General features: G+C 35.1%; 1 protein-coding gene across 2 annotated transcripts in view; it reads left to right on the forward strand.

Annotated features, from left to right (window-relative positions):
* Positions 1-380: 380 nt before the first annotated feature.
* The window catches only part of LOC118264443 (uncharacterized), a 92,545-nt gene continuing 70,713 nt past the window's right edge, over positions 381-22,212 (forward strand). The window contains exon 1 of one of the 2 annotated variants that reach the window (XM_035576946.2): positions 381-621. The gene's annotated coding sequence lies outside the window, so the exon portion shown is untranslated. The remainder of the gene's footprint in view (positions 622-22,212) is intronic. The other variant, XM_035576950.2, reaches the window with a different exon arrangement.

The raw sequence follows: 22,212 nt of genomic DNA on the forward strand, positions 1-22,212 counted from the left end.
ATCCTTTTTATAATTATGTCATAATAGCTAAAGGAAGTGACTATTTTTTATATTCTAAGTTGGCTAGGTTTCATGTTTCAGCAGTGTAAGAAATTAAATGAAAGCCCATTATATGACTACGACATTAATGTATTCATACGACATAGCATCTGATGCCAACTAGTTGCGTTTTGCCAACTTAGTTGAGAACTTGAATTATGAAACACGTTCACTGAAAGGTTTCACCGTATTTGGCTGAGCGGTGTTTAGTGTAAGCATTTGCGTTCGGCAGCGCCCTGCGCAGAGTAGGTCAGGACAGGGGAGCGCGGGGCGGCGGGCGCGCGGCGGGGTCCGGGGAGGGGCCCGATTCATGTTTACGGGGCTCGGCCGTCAGCTGTTCGCGCGACATGAATGTGCCGCGCCCGCGACGCGCCCGCGCCGACGCTGCGCATCGATTGATTGATACCTGAGCGGCCACGTGCGGCGGGCGCCGGCCGCCAGTCCCGCCGCGCTCGCCGGCCCGCGCGCGCGCCCGCTCTATGCGACCCCACCCGCGCTGCTTGCCGCCTCAGCTCATCAATGGAGTGCCCGAGGTGACCGGCCGTCGGAGCCCGCGAGCCGCGCCACGCACCCGCCCGTCTCGTAAGTACCGCGCGCTGCACTGCACCTGAGCGCGCCACGCGTAAACACGTACACGCACTGCCACCCCAATCCGTTAGTAAATAATGGTTTTTCCGATAGCATTAATACCCGGAGACAATTTATGCGACTGCGCCGTGTGATGTTTACTGCGACCCGTTCCTCGAGCCACCTTCTCATTACATTAGCGGCGGAAATTTTCTATATAGAAGCGTTTTTCTTATCGATCGTCCAAAGTATCGTTCGTTTCTGACAGAATATTTATAAAAATTCAGTATCGGTTTACGTAATCGAAGGACAGTGTGATCGTTTGTTATTGAAAGCCACGGATATCTGCGAGGTGTGTACGAGACACGCACCCCAATCATTACATAAAACATTCCAATCGCTCTCTATCGACCTGTCGTCATCGTTAGTCCTTTCGTGAGCTTTCTTACAAACCTAAACACTCCACCAACTGCGAGCTGAACATGTCGACGTCTTACTAATTGCATCGCACCCCATGGTACACAAACATAATCATAACAGTGTATGAAATGATCATTAATGTTAAAACGTCTTAGAAACTAACAACGTATCGCCAATATTTACTTAGCAACAAGTCATAATGAAGTAATAATACGAAGCGTTGAATTTTGTTCATGGCATGTAGCTGCCTTCTGTTACAGTCGACAGGGCTGCCAACAAACTGTCAATCATGTTACAAGCTCCTGCTTTATTATACAATATGTAACAACTTGCGATCGCTCCCTAATTGAAGAGCATCGCGTTTGGGGCCGACATTCACTGATAAGTGATATTTACCGTTACGATGCTGTAACATCGAAGGTAGGGGCTCGAAGGCTCAATATGATTGATTGATGATTAGTTACAACCCAGCTTTAGAACGTAATAAAATACGAATACGAGTAGTCGAAAGGGTGAATTGAGGATTATTTATCATCAGATCTTTCTCAAAATATTGATAGATTTTTTAACGGCAAGGAAAGCTTATTTTTCACATAATAGTCGAAAACAAATAAGATTTCTTGGTGGACATATTATTCTAATATTTATAAAGCAAACAAGTAATAGTATTAGCTAATATTTCAAATCCCGTTTCATGATAATTGATATTTATATTCAAACATGGAGACACTCTTATACGTGTAAATAAGCAGCATTTTTAAAGAATGACAGCAATTTAACATTCAACTTAGAACTGATGTAACTAACGAATATGGACTATAAGGTTATGTCATTATTTTCTCTAACCTCACAGTTGTTCTGGCCCGAATAGGTATAACGGTATGTTTTATTTTTATTATCAAATAGCATACTTACAGACTTAGTAAGTACGGCAAATTCTTGCAGTGTCCACTAGTGGCCAGTAGTTGCACTTAAGAATGACATAATAAAGGATGATTCCTGATCAGTTGAGGTTATGGTGCACCCGACTATAACGTCCTCTGTCGTTCATTAACATCTTCAAATACGTATCATTAAGCCTGTTGGTTGACGAGTACCTAGGTTTGATTTCCAGGTTGGGATCAAGACCAAATTACAATTGTAGAAAATTCTCAATAACAGCATTGGTAACGTCATTTAACGTTACATCGAAATCGTAACTGACGAGAAGTATATCCTTACATTTAAATATGCACTTCTGCCTACCCCAAGGGGATTGAAAAGCCATGAGGTTATCTGATGTATAAATCAAAATAAATCCCGTAATTTGCTTACAAGATTAATCCAACAACAGAGCTACGTACATACGTTTATAATCGGTTATAAATTGTGTCCATGTCTTAGCAGCCATCTTCCCCTCCCCGCGCCCCCGCGCCCTTCGCCCCGCCTCGAGAGGAGATTAAAGGATTTCATCAAATGTGCACGGCTTACTTTTATGGGACCCTTTTAACTTAACCATAAATGAGCAGTAAGACGATCGTATTATGAATACTTTTATATAATATCAGGATTTACTTTAATCACAAGATGATATGTTACGTCAGTAGATTTCAGTACACAGTTTAAAGTACTAAGTACGTTTTCTACAAACAATATGAGACATTTTACATTACAAAATCGCACACACGCTCCACTTCCACCGTTTCAATTTTCTTCAAACAAATTCGTTCGCACAGCTACTCTCTCGTTTGACAAAAGCAATTTAAAATCTCACTAGGTACGGTACTGAAAACACCTGAAAGATGCACTTAGAATACAACCTGCGAAGCCGCGGATTTATTTGCAGATGTCAGCTGTAGCACGAAGGCAAATCAAATAGCTCGTAGTCTCGTAGACTGTCATCGTAGTCAAGGCTACGACTGCTACGAAATTGCTACGACTTTGCTACGCCGTTTTGTACAAGAGCTACGAAGCTTGTAGTTTGTAAAATGTTTGTGATATTACAAAATTTTAAGGTATACTATGGAGTGATGATGATGTAGTGCATTAATAAAACATTTTTATTACTTAGTTTATCTCTTGTCATATTTATTTTAGATTAATTAGAATTAGAATGATGAGTAGAGAAAATATTGAAGTACGTTGATGTTATATCTAAAACTGAAATAATCGAGTTAAATTAACAGACTTAATTAATTATTTTTAGTATATCAAAATATATATTATAATGTTAGTGAATTCATTATACACAACACTTTGTATTTGTAAGTAAAAATATCTAAACTTCTCCATCCCCAATCAGATATATTTAATCTAGTGAGTACGTATTCTCGTAACGGCACATTGGTTCTTTGTAGTTGTTTATACAGTCCTCTATTTACGAGCCGGCCCACAAACGAATGCAACCGTTTCCAATCTCACTCTGTGTCAAAGGGAACACTTTAATTCCCCTCTTAAAGGGATTCGCCGCAAGCTTTTTTGTGCCCATTTTCAAACGGGCCTGTTTCGTTACGTCGCTGTGGTTATTGCGGGCTCTAAAAATATAAAACAGCTAAAAATGCTAAAATTATAACAATAATAATAAAACCTTTTTTGTCGTGATGACAGTCAGTTAGTAAAACAGCTTGTGGAGCACGTTTGCTTTTTTAAATATTTAAACAGGATTCTATTTTTGAAACATGACAAGATAACTTCAGTCGTATAAATTAGTACCGTACAATATAATAATATTACAAACGTTTAATTGATTCAAACAAATATTGTATACGTATTTAAATACCGTATTGATTTGAAATATCACATATTAAACTTCTAAACTTCAATTCGCACTATCTAGGCTTTGTTTTATTATTCCAAAAAAAAAAAAATTAAACACGTATCTCATATTAATAGACTAATAAGAATACTGGAATACATACTGTTAAATATATGTAGATGTTTAATTTTCATACTCTGTCATCATTCCTATCCAAAAATGAATTGTGAAATCTTACTGGCCAGTGTTTCGTCGATTTTATGATGGATCATAAACTTTTGGCTAATTCCGATGATTACGGGATTATGAGCTCTTGATTAAGCCGAGTTTGGAGTCTCATTAGTATGATTAAAATGTTATTTTCACTTTGATACTTACCCTATTATAATCAGTACATAATTTAGTATTTATTTCAAGTTAGTCTTTAGGTAAAACATCGTTGTTTTGTTTATATGATTGAAGTTACAATCCTTTATTATTTTTACGATAAAATAAATGTACTTATAACCTACAAATTGCCTAGATTACTAACTAAAACGACCTTATAAAGCAAAATCATACCGTGTCGGGCCTCCGATATAATCTGCTATCATGATGAAGGTATTAAAATATTTCAAATACCTACTAATCTCGTAAACCATGGCGTGACAACCCTGTTAATGTTTGCTTTAAGAATCGTAACGTTAACAGCCCTATTACAATGTGTAAAATAGTTTGAAACTATACGGGTGCTGGCGGAAATTGTACTAATGGTATAACGAGAAAAGTTTGTTTGTTGATGTGTATGTACAGAATTTATATGAAACTGCTTATCCGATTGATATGGTGATTTATTTCAATTTAAAATAGATTTGTTGCTTGCATTTGAATAATAGATTTTGTGTTTCGTATTTTTCTTTAAGCTTTTTTTTCTTGATTGAGTCATTTAGTTGGGTTTTATGTTCGCTTCACTTACTAGATAAATTATTATTTTTAAATAATAATTTTAACAGAGACACAAGTCGGTACAGTTACCGAATTTAGAGATTCGGTAAGAAACACATTCACTTTTAAAAATTAATAATCACATAGTATGCATTGGAGTTACATCTACGCACTATACAATGCATCCTAGACATCCGGCAAAACTGACTTAAATTTTTAAATTCACCAAGACAAATTACATAACCGTAAATAAATACATAAACCCATACAGATTTAGAGTGACACAGATAAATTCGCACACGTGTGCATCTGATTGAATAAAATATTCAAATAAAATGTTCACATTCAGAGACGTCGCACATATGAGAACGATCCTTGAATTGAGGACACGGATTTGCGAAGGGGGGTAGGGGGGTGTCTTTATACAGTACGTACTGGTTCCTCGCGACTTAGCGGACATCCCACGCAGTATATAACGTGGTAGGTTTATTTTACACCCCACTATAATGGCAAGTTACAGTAAATCGTATGATGTATGAATGTGGGTGAATGAATTTTTCTATGTGAAGGTTTTACTTGCAAATTTTTCTATTGGTGGTGTTAAAGTATATAATATGCTTCTGTATATTATATTTTAGTAAGTGTGTCTAAATATTGCATTTCATTCTTTCTACTGAAGGTATGAATGTAAAAGACTTGCATATATGTGGGATCATGTCTCCATCATCGTTATTGAATGTGGAATCTTGATACGTATACTGTTTTCTACGTACTCTGGAACATTTTGTCACACTCTCGAAGGTATCAAAAAGCTAGATCTTCAGCATTTATGATTTATCTCAACACACGCGACATTCGTAATCTATTTCAAAACTATTTTTGCTAAATCACGTAAAGATAATAATGAAATATCGCTAACGAAACCCCAAAAACATGTTATGAGCGCGCCGTGAACAAAAGCGCCAGCTCATCGGTTATCTTGGAGGAGTCCGATCACAAATCAGTTAACCAGAACCGTCCACATTACATACAATAACTGTAGGCAACCATCCATCATTGTACCTCGCTCGTTATCGTACAAACTCTTATGAACTTAGGCTGTGTTCACATCGAGCCCGCTAGGTGTGTATTTACTACCTTATGATATTTTTTACGCCGTTGACTTCAAGACGTTCTTAAGAATTGTTCTGTTATTACAAATTCTTTGTAAATTTACAGAGATAGTACTATATCTAAGTATAACTTAAAAATGATTAGCATTCAGTATTTGGGCATAACATTTTAAGCTAAGTTGGCTTTATGTGACTAGGTTTTCTAGACTCTATAAACAACACGTCATGATAGTGTTGAGATCAGCGTTCAATTCTTATCTTTTTTTTCATACATTTTTTAATTTTTGTACAAATTGTACATGTCAAATATTTGGTAAATATGCAGAATTTCCTTCTATGTGCAATCATTTTGTAAAGCAGGTTGCAGACACATGCAATATTAGCTTTGTGAGTGACATTTCCAAGATGTCTGACGCTTGTCTCCTCTAGGTTTACCTCAAAATATCTTTTGAAAGACAGGTACACTATTTTTATTTGTCTTGGTTACAATGTTTCTCGAGTGTGGCTTATACGTATTCGTGTGGGATTGGAATGTATGACATTAAGATCTATTTTACACTACAATTAATTAGGCCAGTATATTTTTTTTATGGGATAAGCCCGCCACCCCCTCCCATATCGCTACGACTCCTATAAGCCAGGATCTACAATAGGTACAACAATGAAAGCACCAAAATACTGCAGTCCAGCGGTCCAACTGTCTTAGATCTCGCAACGAAATAAATTAGAAGAAATAATTAGAGGAGAAGAAAAGTAAACGATAGTGTTCACTTCCCTCGGTAAAATTTAACGCAGGAGACAGAATGACTGAAGCCTAAAGGCACAAGAAGAGATGGAAAGAATTGATAAAGGTGGTGGCCCTTGATAGAAGAAACCCATCTACACTGCCATTCTGTTAGGAGTTCAGTTACACTAGTTGATATGTCAAAATACATCTTAAAACTAGAACTCATAATTTGGAGTCATAAGAGAATCAGCCGTATGACAAAACGTGAAACATAAACGCGCCCTAAGAAAGTCGCGATAGTAAGCCAATCTCATAGAATTGCCCTCTCGTTTCATTAGTCTGAGTAGAGGAATATCATAACACAGTGACAAGATAAACAGAATACTTCTTTGTTGGAACACGGTTATATTAGTATTGAGTTGTTTGCCAAGCATACGTTGGTAATTGAGTCCGTGCTACTAGTAATAACTGGCTGTAACTAGTTATATACTTACTTATTAACTCAATGTGTACCTGTCTTGTGTAGCTATACTTTGTTATAGGGATTTTGTTTCTTTATTGTTTTCTTGTTGACTGGGTCTTAATTACGTTGATGTTGTAGTCTATTTTGACCTTGAGTGACTTGAAAAGTAATATGGTCAGTTTGTTAATGGATAAACTGAACGCAGTATCTAATTAGAATGTTAATATAATATGGTGTGTTAAAAATGTTAAGTGTTTTATAAACCTTTACTCATTCATATCATCGTAAGAAATTCCTTTAAATTTTAAGCAATAAAATAAAACCGCTATCTACCTATGTAATGCACTCACCGAATTTTAAAGCTAATTCCATATGCAAGATACAATCGGCCACCAACAGAATGCAGACAAAACTGGCTAGCCACAAAATATCGTGCAGACTACACCAAAAAATAGATGTTATCATCACCTTTATTACGTTAGCGGTTAGGACGAGTTTCGTGCGAGTGGCTTGGCGTGGCGTTCTGACATCCACACCATATATCAGACTCCACCTGTCACGGACACAGCACTATCTCGCCGAGACAATGGCGGCCTTAATAATATAGTGAACAGATTTGACTGCCCTATTATTTCTAGTGCTATACTATTGTACTGGAATTATCAATTATTTATCGTTTGTCTAACGATGTTAAACTGATGTAGATTCAATTTTCAATATGTCGTCTTGGGTGGTTGGTTGAGGCTGGTCGTACGTACTAGTGTCCTAGTGGACATAAAGGGGACTGGTAAAAAGTTACAGATTTTTTTGTTGCTTATTTGAGAAAGGAGCTTGTAATTTGGTGTTTTATTAGATGAGGATCTAGTGTTCTAGACTAACAAGAGTGGTAGTTGAGAGTATAAGAAAGGATTTACAGATTATTACTTCAACTTTGAAAAAACTAGTAGAATCATGTAATTAAAATAATTATTGTTAATAATTACATTTCTTCCATCACTCATCCCATTCCAAGCGAAAACAACAACATTTAAACGACCCTAATTTATTTACAGCTATTTATCTTCGAGGCTCTTCCTCGTATAGTACGGCATTCCATTACGTAATCACTCGTGAACGAACCAGATTATAGTGTAAGGCTTCTTAACTTAATAACTTGTATGAGTCGACACTAAACCTGAGCGGTATTGACTTAACGCTCTATAGTTTCCGTCACAGTAATCTATTCTAATAACAGGATTTATTAGAACTTTACTTCAGAAGATTATGTAGTACTCAATTAGTACACTGATTTGTTCGTTGAGTTGTCACAAGCGATGACTGGGAAAATCTGAACACGTAAAAAGATTTTCGATTTCGTGATTTCGGATTGTTAGGGAATCTGCAATGGTTCTCAGTATTTGGATTAAAAAACGTAAATATACATATACTGTGTTGTTAAATAAACATCTTATTCTGATGAAATGTTTTATAATTGCTACAAATTTTGTATTCAATTGATTTAAATCCATTTTGCTAACTTTGACGTCAGTCTTGAATAGTATTACGTAAGTTTATTGTATAAAATGTACATGTAGGATAAACCGTACGTTACCAGCTATTTTTGCTTATCGTAATAACACACAAAGTAAAAAACATGTGTAACATAATATGAATACAAGTCAACATGCGATGATTCTAATGTGTGTGTAAGTAAGTCCTTGCCTTCTATTCTAGTTCACCACCATAGACATAAAATACCAACCAACCATGTATTAATAACAGACCAAAACACACAAATAATTCCCAAAACCTGTGTGAACACATGAACTAGAAACTAGATGAAGTAAACCAATAAATATATTCCAAAGCTTATTTCTGACATACGGCCTGACAGAGCCGAGCCGGCAACAAATAGCGGCTTCGTCGGCGAGACTGTTGCCAAAACTGTCCGCGGGCTATCAGGTACATGGAGGTCCCGGACGAACGTCTAACTCACATCCGTACTGGTATGTAGGTCACTCTGTGTCCTTGCTTACTTGCATTACTTGCAGCTGCAGCGACTATACTACACGACATGTATAAGGACATTAGGATACTTTATTTATGTATGTGTGTTCTTTAAAAACGCTAATGTATTTGAGTTTTTGTGTGAAAAATCTTATCGAAACCTGTACAACTGTTTTTGCATAAACACTAACAATTCCAGTGAGTCATCTCCAAGAGAATTCGCATTTATAAAGTAGGAGGAAGAATAACGAAACATTCCATTATCCTTCCCTTGCTTTTGTTTTTCTTTCTATTTAGTCGACTTCTGTCTAATTAAGCGTGATGTCTGAAATGAATTGAGCTCTTTGCCCTACAAGTATGTAGGTGGGTCATAAACTATGCCCTTCATTGAAGAGTTTATTATACATTAAAGCCTCATTAGGTTGGTTGACCTTTCACAACAGCTGACGAAACTTTGGTCTTTCTTGGTTTTGTAACTTGGTTCTTTGAACTCTACTGACATAGGTTCAATAGATACGTTTTTGAGGTGAACTTAATAATAAAGAGAACGCCACTGATATACGTTAAAATTAATTTATCAATTTGAATGAATTGTACAATTGAATTTTCAGTGTTTAACTGTCCTTGAAGTTGATGTTTTTTTCTTTAAATCAGATGATAGTTTAGTAATCGTAGTGAAGGTCGTCAGTACTAAGTTCGGTGTCAAACATCGTTGGACAAAATCAACCTGGTTTTGAACGGCAGAAAAAAAAACACAAACGGTAACAGAAACTTAATCCATATACGATTTCCCACTGCATATTCAGAGACATCAATGTTACAAACACGTCGACGTATCAATTCATCACTATGCATAGTGTATAATCTATGAGGCGAGGCGAGGCGACGCGACGTGGCAACTCTAGTGACATTATTATATAGCCCAGTGCAGTAGCTGGCAGTGTTTGAACGGGTCGTGAACTTAGGACGGGAACGAAGTGGTAGCGATGTAGAATACTCAAGATGCTTTCTTAGTAAGAGCAGTGTATTATTAATTTTCTTGTGAGTTAGTAGTTCTGGCGAATTTATGTGCGATCGTATCGTATGTGGTGGTGCCGCGGTATGATGATACATGTGTGTTGGTGAGTTTTTGTGCTTGTTTTTTTATTTGTATTTAGGGTGTTTCTATTTAGTAGTGTTTCTATTTTCTCTTGTATGGGATTTTATTTAAATTTATTAATGGCAAATTATAAAAAAAAGTCTTTAGAAAATATAAGTCATAATATTCGTATGAGAAGTTACAATAATAATATATTCTAGTTTTTACTCTCTAAGAGTTTTACCAAAGGAAGGAGAAGACATTGAATAATTTTCACCCCCAAAAAAGACTACCTTTAATTAAGCCGGTAAAAAATATTGTATGAAATCATTTTTGTATGGAATGTTTGTCACCAAATTCGATAAGAATTGATGTTATACATAGAAGTATGTTAGTGTGTTAGTGTTACATTTCATTGTATGTAGTGTTTGTGAAGATTTAATTCGTTGTTGGCCATCGATCGTCATTTATTTTGAGCACAATCGATTATGTGGTATTTCAGTGACACCATTGTTTTGCGTGTTACCTTACAGTAATAGGTAGTAATAGTAAAAGTAATTTATGCCTACTCTCTTCTCTTGAAATACCTACACTTGCTATCTTAAAAAAATAAGAAAACCTTTAAAATTTCCAACTTGTAAGACAATCTTTTTCACAATTAATTGTTTGAACTCATTCTTAAGTAGTAATTCACCCCAAACAAGTACTCAGATTTAAGAACACAAACATTTTGAAAGTCCTTTCCTCGAAGAGGGTTAAAAATCCGACGCTCGGGGACAGAAGGAGGAACGAAGCAACGAGGCGGAATTAGTTTATTATAAAATTGAGGCGGATGGAAGTGGCCTTAAGCTTGCAAATGAGGCCAGTGTCAAGGGCCCACATCTTAGCCTGAAGCACGTATTGGACAGCCTTTTGTCTTCACATTGTACTCAAGTATTTTGCTCTACATAAAATGCATAAAAACATTTTGTAGATAGACAAGTTTTTAGTCAAGTCAGTGGTGTGTTCTTCTTCTTTCTCTTGGCCTTCTGCCAAATAGGTTTGGGTCCATAGTCCGTACTGACTTCTAAACAGATTCGGCTGAATGGGAATATTTTAGCGGCGCGGTAGCCATCTGTCCTCTACAACGCAATGTGATGCCATGTTATTGTTTAGATTCACTCTCGTATTATTTTATTTATGTCGTGTGATCTCGAATGCCATTTAACGTAACTTCAACTTGTGCAAGTTTATATTATTATAATAGTTTCCTCTGTCTGTTATTAATTTCAATTAAATTTTATCCTGCTAAATAAGTTAAAGAATACTAATTCAGAACTAAAAGTTAAACGTCATCTATGACTAGCATATAGTATGCACTATCAAGATGCAAATTATAACAGTTCTTACAATGGGAATTTTGTAATCGAATGAAATTCAATATTACTTGCGAGATTCAGAAACATTTCAAGAGGAAGAAGAATATATAACAATATCATAAGGAATAAACCGGACTAGAGAAGAAAAATCTTTAACAAAATATTTGGAAGTTGTAAAGAAGTTGTAGATGATTCCGGCCGATAGTTTCCGCCCGGGAGCGTCCCGTGATCCCGAACTGAGATTACATAATCAAATAACATGTTGATAGTACTGACAGACAAATTCTTATTATTTACAGCTTGTTCCCGAGGTCATGTAAACAGGCTATGGAAATAAGGCCAGGTACACTCGACTACTGTGTCGCCAAGGGAATTACACTGGGGTTCCGTTTAACGCAACCTTATCATACTTTCGTGGACTAGTTAATTTTCAAAATGATAATTACTTTTTTTTGTGAATGTACTTACGTAATTAATTTTTGATGCAAAAATGCTCTAATTATGAAAACTTAATTATGCAGTTTTATATTATTGACTCTAATGTATTTTTAGCCATTATTGTATAAAAATACGTATAAAAGTATTTTTAACTTCATAAATATTTGAGTATTCCGAATTTCCTTGCTATTTGCTTAACAATTAGTAATTTGTTTGAAATTGCGAGCTTATGAAGTTTTGTAACATACAGCCTTGAGATACTTTTTGGAATACTTGACTTGCGCACTTATAATGTCGGTTGAACGAACCATTTACGTAAGGAGTTCGCGTGCGAATATTTTTTCAACTTGTAATCAGATTGCGTATGGAAATCTGTCCAATAAACTACAAAGTATTGACGTGGAGTCATAAAGTTGCTTCGAGCCTGAACTTTTCTTTCCGTTGTCGTGTTCCAGTTAATCAAATCAGGTGGTTTTTGGGGCCCAACTTAATTTAGAAGGCCTAGATTAAGTTGCAAATTAATTTCTCTTGACTGCTCCGCTTGACCTCGTGGTTTTTGGTTTCCGATTCCGAGAAACTGTTTTGATTTAAAGAGGAGAATAGTTTTGGTTTGGGTTTTGGTAGAGTGAATGCTGAATGTTGTGAAGCAATATGAAATCTACTGATAACTTCATATTGATCTTAGAGATCTTCTTTACTCCTTAGTAACAGCACTTACTTTTAAGTGCCTTTAATTAGAAAATTAAAACATATATAATGCTATTTAATTATGATCTTGATATTAAATATAAGTTCGTTATTTCAGTAGTATCTTATGTTAGCATGTCTGATAAAACATATTTTCTTACATTTAAAATTACTCCACATAATATAGAATATAGATACAATTTCACAAGCACACGTATTACTAAGCAAAGCTCAAGACCACAAACTGATGTTTTATAACTAAACACATCTGTAAATCAATTGCATGTAGAGAACAAACTATCAGTTCCATAATAGTGACATTCTCGCAGTGACAGTCAACATCGATGATAAATAGTGCGGCATTTCCCTGAAATACCAGGCCGGGATGTGAACAGGGGCGGTTTATTTGATGACATTATGCTAACAGGCGACATAAACCATGATGCGGTTGATCATCGCGCCGTGCTGACACCATTGACACTTACTGAGGATATAGTGATGAGCTGAGAGGGACAGAAATCGCTAATTAAAATTTGGTTTTATAGTTTTTCTTTTGTTTCTTCAACTTATAGGGTTATAATCACTTTCGATACTACCTAACATTTCTAAACTCACCTCAGATATTTTTATAAAATTCAGAGTTTGGATTTCTGTTTCTAATTCGTATTTCCTTGATGTCAAAATATTGTTATTATCTATTAGAAATTATGATCCGTAATCGCAATAGCCGCTACTGGATTAGCAAAACACAATGCGAATAAAAATACGAATAGAACAAATAGAATAGAAATAGAAAAAAGAAGAACAAATATAAAACATTGTTTATTAATTACAGCATTAATAAAAACAGCACTGGCACTGCACCACACATTTAATTACAGAATTGCACATAAATAAAACGCAAACAGAGACTTGTGGTTTACCTAGTATTGTTAATTTACTCGTATTTGTGTTCTCCGCGTTCCTGTTTACTTTGTGTAAATTACTATCACTGGTTTACACTAACTTTATATGCAACATACTTCTGTTTAGCTAGAGTCGCGCGGAGTTTATGTTCGCCACAACTTCGCAGGTTCCCCGCTCTCGCTCCGCTTATGAATGTAAACTGAGCGTTGCACATCATTTATTCAGTTTCACTGTTCAGCCTATTAAGTTACGGAATATTCCCGCTGTGAAGCATTAAGATAATGATACCTCAGTTTGGCCATAATAATAGAGGGCGTGCCTGTACGCGGATTAGATCAAGAAGCGGTTTTTATTTTTATGTCGGCGTAATTTTATAAAGTGTGTGTGTTTAGTGTGGATTGTTTTGTGGTGTAGTGGTTGAAAGTACAACTGATCATGAGTTCGAAATCCCATTGAAATGAAATGTTTCATTTTCTATGTTATCCATCCATATTAGTTTAGTTGTGTTCATTATGTAAGATTATAAAAGATGTCGTGCTTTAGATTTTTTTTTTCAAATCTATATTGTAACTGTTTAGACCATTTGATATTTTTAGATTATGTTTAAAGGTTGATACGACTGTGTTTAAAAAAAGACTCCTAACAATTTAACTGCAGTTTGAAACACATGTAACTATTAGCACATACACAGTTTGATAACATAAATTCTTTTTAATAAGTGACGTACCTTCAGTACCCTCACTCGGGGGAAATTACAGCTCGTTGACCTAATTCTGCAACAATTAATATCGAGTACTTGATAGGATACGATCATCTCTTCTGATGGAACGAACTGACTTACAAATTGTAGATAGAATTGTGACTCATAGTTATATATATGGACCTATATGATAATAATAGATTTTATCGGTTTCTGTAAAAAAACGTTACATACCTATTATTGTATTGTTAAAAAAGACAACCTTTTGCACGCCTTCGGCCATGTATGATTGAGTCTTCTGGAACAATTTTGGGTTTTGACTGTTCTAAAATCTATTTTACGGCAGTTTGTCATATTAGAACCGATTCAGTTGGTATTTAAGTTTTCTTTATTGTGAAATCGTAATTTCGTAACACATATTTTTTTATTGTATAAGCTAATAAACGAGGTGACGGATCACCTGATGGTTTATAATTGCTGCCGCCCATGGACACTCGAAGCACCAGAGGCGTTACGAGGGCTTTTTGGAGGTTAGGAATTTAAGGGTTGGTGGGGAATCGGGATTTGGGAAGGGTGGTGATTGGGCCTCCGGTAACCTCACTCACACAACGAAACACAACACAAGCGTTGTTTCACGTCGGTTTACTGTGAGGCCGTGGTGTCACTCCGGTTGAGCCGGCCCATTAGTGCCGAAGCATGGGTCTCCCACACTTGTATTAAATGGTTTGTGAAAATATCAAGCACCTTGTTATAAAATGTTCCTTAGGATAGTGTCAAATAATTTACGAGTATATAGATTGTCTACAAATATTTTTAGTGTCGTAGCGTTCATAGTAAATCTAAAGATAAAGCTCGAATGTGTTTACACTTCTACACATTAAACATAAATAAACAATAAAAATAAAATATTAAACGACGAATTTTATTTTATAACGCAAGTTTAAATAAATATGTTTATACAACTCGAAACTGTTGCTGTATTTCAAACATATTCTCAGCTTAAATCGAATTTTCTCGACACAAAGACACTTTTGAATCGACGTAAATCTATTGTTGTCGTAATCTCCTCAAAGCAAGCTCCTTTAAGAAGGATCTTGCCACACACATACACATGTAACATCTCTTTAAAATACAAGTAAAGATTAAAATATATCTTGACTATACGAATGTGCTCTCTATTTTTGGTACGGTTAACCAGCTGAATGCTCTCTTGTCTGAAACCAATTCTTGTAGGTACTGTGTTTCTCTTAAATAAAGAAATGAAATTAAAATAGCATTTAGTGCTATATTTTTAGAACGTTTTGAGTCTTGTTAGTGTTTTAATATTCCTCTTTTAGTTTTTCTCATTCTTTCTATGTGTATAAAAATAGTATGCTTTTAGGGGAGTTTTCTTTAAAACGTCTATTACAGCATTATAATTTCCATTACGTAACTTCTATCGTCACATGTCACCGTACTCACATACAATAAAAAATAAAGTCTTTAATGATATTTAAACACTTCCAAGCACCAGTTAGCTAAACGCGTCACACAGCTTTATCCCTAAAAGAGCATTAACTCATAATAGGTAGGCGAGCACATGAAACTGCTGACAACACAAAAAATACAATAAACACATTTATTTAGTAACAGAGGCACCATAACACGTGTACTATAAAATGTGTCATGCCTTTTATGAGACATTCAGTTCAGTCAGCAAACAGAATTCGGGTGTTTGTGTCATTATGATGAATAAATGATATGAAACAGTGCGTCTCGTGTCCTCGTTACAAGGACGGCCACATCAAATAATTACTATTTATGATCATTTACTTTAAGTGACAACTAGTCGGCTGTGTGGCTGACGGCCGGTTTCTTACTAGTGGAATACGGTAGTTGGCTTCGTGGTTTTAGGGCATTGTGACATTAATTTAAGGAACAATTTTGTTTAACTATTTTCGTTTTGAAGTTTAAACAAGTGGCAAAAAGTGATTTTGAAATGTTTCTTCGTCTATCCTATCAGAGAAAGAAAGTAGGTGTCGCATTAAATTGTATTTAATTTGACCAGTTAATCTAAAAACTGCAACAACGAACATAAAGTGACACAAATATCGTTAGTGTACTTGTCAAAGAATAAAGTAATGAATGCTATGCGATTTGGTTGGGAAATTGTTTGAAATGAAACGATTTTATCGATATCAAGTTTGTTTTGAATCAAAGGAGCACTCGTATTAAGTTCCGATTTCTCTTGAAGTTGGACTGAAAGAAATTGGAGGATAACTGCATTGTGGAAACTGGAACGAGACATTTCTTTTTTATTAAGAGAACATGAGACTTAACGCGGCGTTGTCTTGCTTTGTCCTGACCTCTCTCTCTATTCGTCTTGTACTGCGAAGCGACTGCCATCTTGTTTTGCTTCGAATAGGGTTTCCTACTGGCATTATTTAGAACTGAGATATCTATTTTATAATCCGCAGCACAAATATACCTCATTTAATATAAGTTCTCATAACTTACAACTCCCACGATGGAGGAGGTGTGTCTATTACCAGTCTTCTAGTATAATTCCGGACTCCAAGCCAGCAATCACTATCAAGCCATTTGCACAAATTTTGTTCACTGTTTTCTCAACGCTAAACATTGTATTTGTAGGTACATGCGTATAGATTGTGTAGCATTTGGTTGTCAGACCGCATAGCGCATTGTGGTCAACAGTATTTGTCATATATTTTATATGAGCGAGTGAAGTGGTCTCTGGCACTACTTCCGACATACATAGGTATGTGTGTTATACATAACGTACTTATATAATATCCATTTATTTATTCCCAGAAGAGCACCTACTTATTCTTTTCAGTGTACAAAAAAGTTGATCAAAGATATACACAATCAGGTTTCGTCAATTTATTCTTAACTATGACATTTATTATTGAGTTTTGATTTAATATTCTCAGTATTAGCAGCAGTCATAAATCGTACCCAGTGTATAGGTTTGTCACTAAAAACAAATAGAATTAATTCTACCTAAACTCACTTGCGTCGATTACTTAAATACACTTCAAACATATATTATTATTCTAAAATACCTTCTTATGTACGGTACTTAGAGCAAAAATTACGTTAATCGGATCACTGGTTCTTGAGTTTTAAGCGCATTAACGGAATGACGGACAAAGAATTTGTTTTATAATTACATACGGAGATGTAAAGAAAATACCAATTACCAAGAATTTACGGTTTCTTGGAAGAATATTTTTGTTTCCATTATTTGCTTTTAGGCGTTCCCATGACCATTGTAAAGATGACATGTTATGTCATTATAATTGCCCTATAAGGATGTGGCTACACTGACCAATCAATCTTCTTATTTATCTAGAAGTAATGGGGTCTTGTTTATACAGTTTTTTAATGTCCGATTAATGTATGTATGCATCTTTATTTGATATCTGTGCAGCACGCATTTTTCCGTCCGAGTCCGTTTTCACCAGTGTTATCCACGCATACTTAGCAAAGCACATCTGTTGTGGAAAAACATCCTCAACAAGAATGAAGAATACAAAAATTAAGAAGTAAATAAAAAAGCATACATGTATGAATTTTAATCTATGAATATGAATCGTAATCGTTTCTTATATAATTTGTAGCATAACATTATATACATGTAATGTATGTATGATTTTAAATTTTACGTTCGAATAAATGTACGAAAGATCTGCTTTAAAACCCTCAGTAAAGACGTTGGGAACAAGAAATTATTCTTGCTTAAACGTGGAACATATTCAGTGGGAATTCTCATAATTAAACGTTTGCGCGCTTCACTGCCTCCCTACTTTACCGACACGTAACGTTTGCTGCGGAAATTGTATCCGAAATCTCGAAGAAAATCCGCTGAATCAGATCTAAATGGTGATACTTGTCTGACTACTTCATCGGTGTAATTGTGAGGATGATGTACAGAGGTATACTAAGCTATCCTCATCTGTTTTCCTTCAATTGATTTTCGAATTTATTGCAAAACCGTAAGGTATAAAGTCTTGTTTATATTATAACTTTCGTGAGACATACTAAATTACTTATTATGTTGTTCGGCTTACCCATGTAACTATTTGACGAGGAACTCGACTAGTTTTACGCCATGCCAAAGGTACATATTCATGAGCAGTATTCCGCAACACACGAAGCGGCGACTGTCTCTCTATTACTCTTGTTTAGAATTGATCGTTTTTGGGATTTTACTGTGCTGTTTGATTCGAATTTCTCATGAGATGAACCTATCATTACTTTACAACTATATTGGGTTTGATACGGGTCAATAAGTTATATATTATATAACGTGAGATGTCCATTTTTGAACTATATCCTTTGTTACCTGTATACATAACGTATGAAATATTTAGTTATATTATGCTTCTGTGGACAGTACTTCTTGTAGTTTAATTTAAATCACATGAGTGATCTCTATACAGTATATCTTTAGTTGAAAATCGATTATAAGATTTCAACTAATAACTTTTATTGATCGTTTCCTCTATTAGTAATTATTAACAGAAACCAGTAACCTGTTTGATGAGAAAACTTTCTTGTGTTGCATTTTTCACGTGCTTGTATGCGCTGAGTCTTTTCAGTCTGTGGTAAAAGTATTTAACATGAAAGTATTTCGTACATGCACATTTTGAGTCAAAAACTTTACATTTACCCACGAAACCTGGTTTTAAAGGCGAGTGTTTGTACGTTAATACCGCATTTTTGTGTTACTCTCAGCTTTTTAGCATAGTTCTTTTGCAGTTGCCATTCTGGAATATTTGGTTTTAAGAGTTATTTTCTTGAATGTTATACGAAGTCATGCAGTAATATGTCTTATGTTTATTCTGCAGCGTAAATTAAAAAGTTATAGTTTTTTGTTAATGAGAATCGTATCGTTTCTTTAGAAAGAATACAACACCCTGTGACTCCTTTTGTGTTGCGGGTATCCAGGGGCGGCGCTGATCGCTTACCATCAGTTAAACCGTCTACTTGTTGGCCACCTAACTAAGATGCTGACTAGAAGCTCCAACAAATAGAACCAGAAAAAAGGCAGGCCATTTATAGTTACTTTTATAATTAGACAAACTAAGTGTGAATGAATGATAGTTTTTAGTATAGAATGATTGTTACAATAAACCTCTTAACGTCTGAATTCTACGTACAAGTACAAATATGTGAAATCAAAACTAACAAATTTTCAAAAGTGAAACGACACGTCACTGCTCGCTGAACCCTCGTTCCACGGGAGGTGACGTTTATAGGCGAGCGTAAACTCGTTATCTGATTATTCCAGTCTTTATTATCCCCTTATCGTGATCTGTTCCATCTAAATTGAAATGTAACAGCGTCAACTGAAACCTATAATAATAATTCATGTACAATTGTATAAATGCCGCACTGTCGTACTATTTGAATGACAATTATTTTGTCATTTGCTCCGCGACAAAGCATAGCGAAGCTAAAAGTAATTCTTTAGAAACAATTATAAGTAATTAGTTTACATGCTGCCTGAAACAATGCTGTAGTAACTTTAGACTATTTTTCAAGTGTTGTATTGAACGTTTCTTAGTTCATTGACGTATACATTTTCAGTCTAAAAAGTGTTTTTATAGGGTTTTATAACTGGAATTGTGCCCAGTATATGTCAATAGGCTGATCCCCTATTACATGGGACTTATAACACAAATGGTGACAAGTAGGTGTACATTGTATAGCGACATTACTTGCCTTTATGTGCACCTCTGCCTACCCCTTCGAGGATAAAAGGCGTGATATTGTGTATGTATTTTTATAATTACAAGGTAATTCATCATATATGTTTCAAAAAAGAAAGTAACGTTTAACTAGAATAATATAGGAAGACTTTAATAAATAAACCATATAACTAAATACCATTATTTTTTGGAAGCTACGACGTATGACTTTTAATAATTACAATAATACTAAAAAAGGAAGTCATGTCCAGCCCTCAAGTACAGCCCAGCACGTAATCAAAAACATAAACAAATGTCTAGAATACTTAAACGCTTTTTGATATGAATCCGCGGTACGTTTCCGTCTTTCCCAGCTTATCGCTTAGCCTCTGGTCTAAGAGAGGCCTACATATTTATATAGCGTTGAAATGAAACGTGTTCTTTGAAACAACTTGGAAGGAGACTGTAAGACATTTTTGGGCTATGTTTTATTTTGTTTGTATTACTTTTCTTTAAATTTAATTTCATTGAGTTGTTTTTTCAAGATTACATGTAAAATATTTGCAGTGCAATGATGCATAAATTATAATGCCTTAGCAATGAAGTGCGTAATAAATCGATTACAGCAAATGTAATCTTGGCTTTGTGGGTGGGTTTAATGGGTGAATATTTCTTTTTTCATTGGCTAGTTATTGTTAGTTAAGAGTCTTGTAGCTTTTTGATTCGTCCATCAATAATTATGACATCGCTATAATTTGTACAAAAACTACCGCAGACTGAATAGAAATCTAAATGATATATTAGATAATTATTACTAACGGTAGTTGTATAAAGATTAATATATCTACAATATATTCAAAGGGTCGAAAGCATTAACCCAATCCGTATCAGATTACTGCACATCTCCAATTCAAACGCAGCTGTCGAATATTACCATCAATAATGAAGCATTTGCTTACTAAACACAATTTAATCGGATCTAGCTAATACCTACTAATATGCGACAGGTGCACATTCGACAAATTAATTATTACGAGCAGACAGCTGCCTCGCGAGGATTAGCTCCACATTAATTTTGCTCGGAACCCGCTCCGCTCTCCTTGTTTTGCATTGAAACTTAGTTACATAGGAGATGGGATGAAGAAAGCTAATCAGGTTCTAACTGAAAGACTAATTAACTAGGATTTATATTTGTTCTTATTACTATGTTCCAGGATTTTTTCAAATTAAACAGTAAGTACTGTAAGAGTGGTGTAAGGGATTTTAGACTTTGTTTCAATTACTTTAAAGTATTTAGTTATTTGTGGAAGATTTGGAAACGGGTCACTTGTGGGTAGTACTACACCAATTTTTCGTCAGTAAGTAGTTAATTTTTCTTAGTAGCAACACGGATTTTGGAATTGTGCCTTATTGCCTTTTTATTACATGGGACACCCAAGATACACCCATTTTTCACTATGTGTGTTATAACACACATAGTGAAAAATGGGTGTATCTTGTTCAGTGACATTACATGTCATAACGTGCACCTCTACCTAACCCTTCGGGAATAAAAGGCGTGACGATGCTTTAAGTAGATTAACTACATAAATAAAATAGGTGAGTCGTATTGCCTAAAGTACATTTTATATTTTCTATTGATTTTACTAAACAAGTATTCGAAATTGGCACATGAAATGACAAAGGTATTTATGAGTCACTTTCCCTCTTTAAGAATCTATGACCTCACGTTCTATTAATTATAGCACCCTTATAAGTAATGGTTTCTTACACCTTGCATGATTACCATAAATGTTGTAAAATGCCTGTTCTTCAGCCCATTAAGTATACTGCATACCTCGTGTAAAATACAACGTGCAGTAATTATGACCGTCCACGGTTTCATTTAAACCACCATGGAAAATAGTGTTGGCATATTTTAACTGCGATCACCTTAACTATAAGTAAGATTTATGGTTCCTATATGCATAGCAGTTTCATAAGCCAAGCGGCTTTATGAAAATAATATCCTAAGTTAATAGCCCCATTTTCTTTAAGCTGTTTTTTATTAAGCATATTTTTTAAATGTGTATAGTATTCCGATGCTTCGTTAATACTGTTGCATTTTTTAATCTTTCAATGCTGAAACATACTAGGTTTTAATTCGCGTTTTAATTGAGTCCGGAATTAAATTCCTATCGCTTTAAGCCCACATATTGATTAATTAGAAAAAGAGAGTATGTTCATGTATTTTTTTACTAAATACCTATTGGATATTTTTTTAAACTAAATTCTTTTGACAGAAAGAGAAATAGATGAATGAAGCAATGAGCCCTGAGCTCTCAAGTCTTAAACTAAGTAGTTTACATGTTAAACTGCAGCGTGCTTCATCCGCCAC

Source organism: Spodoptera frugiperda, chromosome 26 (genome assembly GCF_023101765.2).
Source record: "Spodoptera frugiperda isolate SF20-4 chromosome 26, AGI-APGP_CSIRO_Sfru_2.0, whole genome shotgun sequence".
Classification (NCBI taxonomy): Eukaryota; Metazoa; Arthropoda; class Insecta; order Lepidoptera; family Noctuidae; genus Spodoptera; species Spodoptera frugiperda.